The 8,071-nt window shown below is 41.6% G+C and overlaps 1 non-coding gene across 1 annotated transcript; it reads left to right on the top strand.

Moving 5' to 3' along the window:
• The first annotated feature begins 232 nt into the window (after nt 1–232).
• trnac-gca (transfer RNA cysteine (anticodon GCA)) lies at nt 233–304 on the top strand. Its single transcript has one exon. It is a non-coding gene; the product is annotated as a tRNA-Cys (tRNA).
• Nucleotides 305–8,071: the final 7,767 nt, after the last annotated feature.

The raw sequence follows: 8,071 nt of genomic DNA, 5'->3' as shown, positions 1-8,071 counted from the left end.
TCTCCCATCCATCCATCCATCCATCCATCCATCCATCCATCCATCCATCCATTTTTGTCTCTGTCACACTCACATCCCTCTCTAACTCACTCTCACTGTATTTGTTTATTCCCGCTCCCTCCATCTGTTTGTTTAACCCCTTTGTCCTGTTGCTGCTGCTATTGTTTCCCACGTGGGAGCAGACCATGTGACAAAAACTCTTTATTCACATGTGTTAAAAGTCTGACAGAAAGGGGGTATAGCTCAGTGGTAGAGCATTTGACTGCAGATCAAGAGGTCCCCAGTTCAAATCTGGGTGCCCCCTGCCCTTTTCATACAAGCACCATTGGACCTGTAGGGGTGCATACAGAGTGGGTATGGGAGAGGAGAGGAGCAGATTAAAGGGGGTATAGGAGAGGAGAATAGAGGGTAGAGAGGCTGGCAGAGGAGCAGAGTGGGTGGATGAGGAGAGGGGGGAGTGCGGTGAGGGTATGGATGAGAAGATGAGTTGGTATGGATGAGGAGAGGGGGGGCAGGTTTTGGGACCCCCTCGAACACGAGATTTTTCATCTGAATGGGTCATTCCTTAATAAAGAATTTGAATTGGATTGTATATAGTAGTGTGTAAGCTTGAATGTGCTGATGTGGCCTGTGTCCCCTGCACGTTTCATACAAGAACAATTGGATAAAACACCTGTAGAAGTGCATAGGATGGTAGAGGAGAGAGGAGAGGAACGGGCAGGGAGGAGGGGAGAGGGTATATGGACGAGTAGAGGAGAAGGTATGAATGAGGAGCAGGGCAGAGCAGGGAAGGGCAGGGCGGGGCATAGGTGTTGTATAGTGGAGTCAGTAGTGTGTGCAGCAGCAGCGATTCCTTTAAAGGGACACTGTGCAGGAAATGGTCAAACAAGGTACTGCAACTATGCTGCTCATTGAAACTGGGCTGCCTATTGCCAAATTTGATCTTTACATGAAAGTTTACTAAGTAATAAACAAATATTTTCTAGTATGGTCCAAGTGCAGTCATTTTTGCAGCTAAAAATGGCTATTTTTGGAAATTCAAAATGGCGGACCATGGAGAAGATCCCCCTTTTCATGTATGAAATGTGCATTTTTTCCAGTCATAATGAATACTTTGAGTTTGATGCTGGTGGTAAGTATTCATGAAAAGGGTAACATTAGTGAATGGGCAGCATGAATTCTGGAAATAAACAACAAAAAATCTCACACAGTGTCCCTTTAAGAGTAAAACAGAGGCTCAGTCTCCTGTATGAAATCACAGAGAACGTGGTTTACTATTTTTTTATTGTACAATGATTTAGCTGACTATAGCATTGCTATTTCACATCCAGCTCCATAGAAATGCCTGTGCACAACTTGGAAAGGAAATCAGTCAGTAATGAGATTCTGCAGTTTGTCTAATGGTGTGCTTGAGGTTTTTCTTTCCCCTCATGACAACGTGAGCGAGTGGAACTTCACTGGACTTCAGTGACATGTGTAAATATGCGCTTGTTCAATGGCAAAATGTTTTTTGTCTTTTAGACTCCCCAGCACAGGTCATTTCCTGTGCTTATTCCAGAACACACAGCTGCACGATTTTACAAAAAAGCTGCATCCAAATGACAGTCAAATGACAACAATTTGCATATTAAAAAAACATCTGCTGTTTGAGTTTCAACAAGAGTTTAAACAAGAGTTGTTTAGTGTGTGTAGGACCATTTGTTGCTCAGGGCCAATGTTGGGTGTGTGTCCAAATGTAAGCCCCCCCCCCCCTTTTTTTTTTTTTTTCCCGCATTCTGGACATATTGTAAATGAGCAGCCTCCCCTGTATACTGCCCTACAATATCAGAACGCAGTATCTTGAAAATGGTCGAAAATGGGTTTAGACCGGAAATTGGCTTTAAAATACCTTCTTTTTCTTGTGTTAAAAAAAATTGGTCCAACTTGCTCCCGTTTCAGAAAAAAACGATAAAAACCTATTATACTGCGCTTTTTGGTTTTAGGAGGTTACGTCGTACTAGCCAAGAACGCAGTATAACGTGCAATATACTGCACTTCTCCATTGACACCGTGGTTTTGGTGTAGGCAGTAATACCACAACGGAACGCAGTGTAATGATTTTTCAGCTAAAAAGTAATGACAATGGTTTTTTTGCTTTTTTCTTGTGTGCATAAATTTCCACCATAAAAAGCATTAGCCTATATGGAAGTGTCATCACCACTTTACCTCCAACACAGTTGGGTGTCCAGAAAGGAAACTTTAAAGCCTTTTTTCTCAGTTTGCCATTTCGAATTATACTGCGTTCTGAAATTGTAGGGCAGTATAGCAGACTGCCAGCCGCGGCTCTGAGGGCAGGAGAGATGGGAACCATCAAAGGTATGAAAAGTCAGGGCATGTAAAGGACCACTCCATGCCCCATGCACACATCACTCATAATAACTTGGGACTATTGTCATATAGGCTACCTGAGTGCCTTTTTCTATGTGACCTGAATTCTAATGAAAGTACTGTAGTTGATATTACTAATACGTAATGAGTAGAAACTTTCATTAGTTTTATACTGCTCCAAATTAAGACTTGTAAGGATATCATAACAGAGACATGCACATCCCAACAAAAAATGCTCCCCATTCCCCAAATTGTCCAGAGTCAGTGGTGGTGTCCTGCTGTCATTCTGCTGGACTTCCCCAATACCACTAACGGTTAATTATGTAAGGGTTAACGTTCGGCGAGAAGGTCGCTACCGTGGAATAGCAGCACGACAGAGAGAATCTTTAGACCCCGACGCGACCGACGACCGACTCGCCGAAAGTTAACCCGCTTATTATATGGATATAGGCCTACTTAAATGATTCACACATGGCGGGGACATTTCTTTAGGCCTATTTAATGTTAAGATTGTTGCTGCGCAAAACAAAGCAGTGCCGTTGTGGAACACCGCTAGGCAACAGCTAGGTAGCCAGGACAACAGGTGTTGTCTATCACAGCAGCTGATTAGAGTCTTGTTGAAAAGTCGCTTTAGCAGTGAAAAGTCTTGTTGCCATTGACAGCGGTCTGTTATAGACCAACCCGTCCGTTATCGAAAAATAACAGACGTGCGAACGTTGGGGAGCCCCGTTGAAATGAATGGAGCATTCGACCGATGACGTCACACCATATAATAATGCCCCAATACAGTAGGCCTACTGTCTGCTACCCACTGTCTTGACACTGGCACCTGCCAACCGGCCAAATGCTGGTAAAACTTGGCTGTGGCTAGTAATGCTTTCAGTGTCACTAGCCAATTTGGCTGGCAGCTTATTCCTTGATTTGACATACGTATCATAGTAGCCTATATTCTGTTGTGTGCCCCTTGTGTATCAATTATTTGTATTTAAGTTCAAGAAAAAAGTAAATAACTCGATTTGCTGGATATACTTCCATTTAGAAAGCTATATACTGATCTTGCTAAGCACCTCGTCTTCTGAGGTTAGAGGTGCACTATCACGATAAAGAAAAAAAATATATGGCTAGTGGAATAACTGAATGGCTAGTGACTCGCAAAAAAAAACACTAGCCACAGTGGCTGGTGAGTGGAAAAGTTACTGTCAAGCCCTGCAGTGCTACCCATCCATAATGTTTTCTTGGTATGGCCAAAGATTGCTCCTTTTTTTCAAGCACATGTATATTTTTTCTTTCAGTGTTGGTTGGACTAATAGCGTTACTTAACCATTGCATTTGAAGACAAAGTATTCAATTCACTATTAGTTTACAGTATGTCCAAATAAATGTGATGTATATATTTTTCCCCATATGTGCAGCTCCTGTGTGTACATTCCTTTCTGTTACTAACACAACACAGACAAACCTGTACCACATACATGGGTGTGTTCACTATTTGGAAGCCTATAGACTGGAGTTCAATGGAAGAAGTAATAGTACCCATTGATACTACTACTGAAGAAGAAAGACAACTTTCATTAGTTTTATATTACCCCCTGAAACTAGACAAGGAAGGGTCTGACAAGAAATGCATCCCATCATGAATAATTGTATAACTGTGTGTAGGCCTAGTCTGATTAAGACAAAGTTTTTGCTACAATGTGTAAGACTGAAATTAAGCCTTTAAAATGTTTTGAGTGAGAGAGTCCAAAGAGAGCTTGTGCACAAGTGAAGAAAAGTGAAACAGCACTCCTGACCACTAATTCGATATGGAGTTTTTAACTTTGGCTCAAATCTGGTTTCATTGTTAGCCTACACATGAGTAGCAACATGAATATGGGCTACAATGGGTTCTGCATCAATATGAAAGTGTGGCCACCACCACTAGGCCTATTAGTGGTGAATAAAGGCTATAGTCTGTGTGGCATATGTGTAGTTTCTACTATTATCCACTAGGTAGCGCTTCACAGACCCAACAGAACGTTAAGTGAAAGAAAGGTGACATTTCGTGCGCAGGTATGGGCGTCGTAAACATAGGCTACCTGTCCTTTGAAGTATGTTTCCCCTTCGGCAACAACAAGCAGTTTAACGTTTGAGGTAAGTAGCACCTATATCACTATTATGCACCTGCATCGTTTTGATCACGCATCTTATCAGAGGCGATTCCTCTTTGAGTACAAGGGAGGCGCAGCCTCCTGTCCAAAATCACGGAGAATAGTATGTAAACTAATGCTTTACACGACTTAATAACATTGCTATTTCAGACCCAGCTTCATAGAAAATGCATGTGCTCAACTTAGAGATGAAACCAATCTGTAATAGGATCCCGAGACTCGCACGAGTTTTTTTTCGCTCATGACAACGCAAGCGAGTCGAGTCTCAATGGACTTCAATGGCATGTGGAATTGTACGCTTTTCCAATGGCAAAATGCTAAACGGTCATTGGCTATTGCCGTGAAATTTTTTTGATTTTGAGACTGAGCCTCACTGGGAGTGAATGGAGAAGAGAGAGGAGGGGGGAGGTACCGGAGACTGAAGCTCCGGCTTGTGATTGGGTGAACCCCGTGTCAGTAGGCTACAGTAGTTGATTTCATTTCGAAATGCGGATATGTTATTAATTTGACTGAGAAGTTTCGTCGTGTAACCAGTGGGGAAGCTATGTACTCCAGTTTTGTGTACATATTCTTGTAAACCTAGTGTTGCGAATAAAGTCTTAATAGTGGCATTATTAGTCCTTATCCTTTTCAATCTCCCAATTCAAAAGTTGAGGTTAACTTGCCTACTTTTTGTTAGGGCTAGCTTGCAAGAAAGCTAAGAGAGCTATGCAAAATGCCAAGCATTGTGGATTAAATTCTGGCGAATTCCAGTCGTCCTTATGAGGAGAAAATGAATATCAAGGAGCAGAGCAGAGCACTGCCTAATATTGACTTGGTGAAAAAGGTAGGGAAGAACAACCGTTTCTTTTGAGCTTTCGTGGTGTCTGATCAACTGGTTAACTGTCCCGTGATAGGCGAGTCCTTGTTTCCTACTGTGTTGGCAATGTCTGGTAAATAATTAAAGATTTTGCGACCTCTTAAACCGTGCACCCAGTAATGAACAAAGACATAGGCAAAATCAATCACATCAATTATGTGGCGGAGGTAGGCCTAATAATAATAATAATAATAATAATAATAATAATAATAATAATAATAAAAAACATGTCCCTATGAATAGGCTACAAGGGGGATAATGATTAATGATTAACAAATTTGTTTCAACAAGAGTCCTTTAGTGTGTGAGGCCATATGTGGCTCAGGACCAATATAAGATGTGTGTCAAAATTGTCCCCCCCCCCCCCCCCCTTTTTTTTTGTGCGTTCTGGACATATTGTAATTGAACAGCCTCCCCTGTTTGACAGACTACCAGCCGCCACTGCATCTTATGTACCTACCTGCCCAAGTTGTCCTTTTGGTGGGTTTAGTGAATGTTTTCAGTAAAAGTGCACCTAATAAGGCGCTCAAGTGTGTAATGAGTTTCAGGCACTGTCTTGATTTTTAAATGTTCAGATTTGTGATTTGTCAAAAGCAAAAGGCATATACGTAGACCAACGAGTTGGCGATTTAGACTATCCTAAATGGTTCAGTAGATAGTCCATGCTATGGTTGGAACGATTATAGTGGCCTTGTAGCCCAGTGCTAATCTCAGACTTCCTGGAAAAGATGGACAAAGCCGAACACTAAAACATAACGAAAGCAGGTCTACATGGGTCTAGCCTACTTGGTTACATTGTGCGCACAGCTTGGAACAGCAACAAGTCGTTGCGTTGCTGTTTCCATAAGCAGAGCGAGGCCTATGAGCTGACTTTAAGAAGTGCTTCACAAAAATTTGACGTTCTCAGAGCAGCGCCACCGTCTCGCTTTCTCTTGGGTTGGTCATAGGCTATACTTTTTTTTTACATTCAGGCAATCCATGCAAATGTTGCGTTAACAAAAGCATACGGAAGTCAGAAAGTAGTCCGTAGACGTAGGCTATGATTCATTCGCAAAGGTGGAAAAACTAGACTGACAGAGTAAACGTCCTGCTTAGCTTCCCATTGTGCCTGTACTCAGTTTCAGCTCATCAACCTTGGGTGTGTGGTAGCCTTATGACGTGGGCATTTGACTGGATCAAAATGTGTACCAAAGAATGGGCTCTTTGTGTGTAGGCCTACTACACTCTCTGAACCTGTTTTCCCTCCATATTGAGAAAGAGAGAGTAGGCTATTTCCCCCCTTACTGATTTACTTACTTACTGTAACCTTTTCAGATCAATCAAATTTAAACAATAAACCAGGGTAACCCAAGTAGAAACCATGCACTTTTTCAGTTAGGCCTATGTTTAAAAAAAAGGCCTATAGGCCTATATGTTTGTTAGGAGAAAAGTGCCATCCAAACCTACGTTTGAAAAAGTAATTGCCCCCTTGTAAAATTATATTTTTGATTAATCATGTTATTTTGAACAACTGAGTCATATTTCACAGCTGCCCAGGTCTGAGTATAGATCTACTAGATCTGACAAATAAAGACGTGATTTGAATAGGTCTACATTTTGTTTGACAATGGCTACGGTTACACTATGGTTTAATTCTGAATTAATAATTTCCAATTTAAATAGCTCTGTCGCGTTTGCTTTGATCTTTCCATTTATTCGGAATTAACAGGTGTTTACATGACGTGAAATTAAACGGAATTAAGTGGAATTAGGCTTTAATTCAGAATAAAAGTCAGCTAATTCTGAATTAAATGTTTCATGTAAATGTTGCAGCTGTGTGGTATGCTATATTGAACCCATGGCATCAAGCTGTGAAGTAATTGGCATGTCCCAGGCTGTAAAAGGTTTCAAACCCAATTCTAAATATTAATGACATCTGCAAACCATGGTGAGAGCCATTATCCTTGCAGGAGGAGAGAAGTGCCGTACACTCTCGAGTTAAATAAACAAGTTGTTTGTGCAGCACTTCTCTCCTCCTGCAAGTGTTTTACTGGTTGCCAGTTTGCACCTCCACTCATCGAGAGCCATTATTCTAACATGGCGAAAGCATGATGCAGTGGCAACCATTCCCAAGAGTGGCTGTCACTAAAATTAACTTAAGAACACCGTGACAGTGGATGCAAGGGTTCAGAAAGGTCTTCATTACCTCAGACAATTGCAGCGTTCATGACTCAACCATAAGAAAGAGACTAGGCAAACATTGCATGCATGTCAGGGATCCAAGCCACCAACCACCGCTAACCGGAAGAGAATGAAGGCCTGTATAAAGTCTACAAAAAGCACATTAACAATGCCTAAAAAGCTTCTGAGAAAATATTTTGTGGACAGATGAAACAAAAATTTAACTCTTTGAAAGGAGAGCCTTCTGCAACATCTGGTGTTAAATGAACACCCTCACGCATGAGGGTGTGAGTTTCATAATTTGGGGATACTTGGCTGCCTCAGGACATGTACGACTGGCTAGGATGATGTAAGCATGAATTCTACTCTCTACAAACAAATCCTGAAGGATAATGTTGGTTTCCAACCATTAATGTATGTTCATGCGTGGAAACCCTCCATTGTAGCTGATTTGAAAACAATTCTATATACATGAATCGCAATGCATTACGATAGAATTGCATCGTGGCACCCCTATTGTGGAGTGGAGAGCGTTCGT

Source organism: Engraulis encrasicolus, chromosome 8, assembly GCF_034702125.1.
Source record: "Engraulis encrasicolus isolate BLACKSEA-1 chromosome 8, IST_EnEncr_1.0, whole genome shotgun sequence".
Classification (NCBI taxonomy): Eukaryota; Metazoa; Chordata; class Actinopteri; order Clupeiformes; family Engraulidae; genus Engraulis; species Engraulis encrasicolus.
This window is presented reverse-complemented; position numbering and strand designations above follow the sequence as displayed.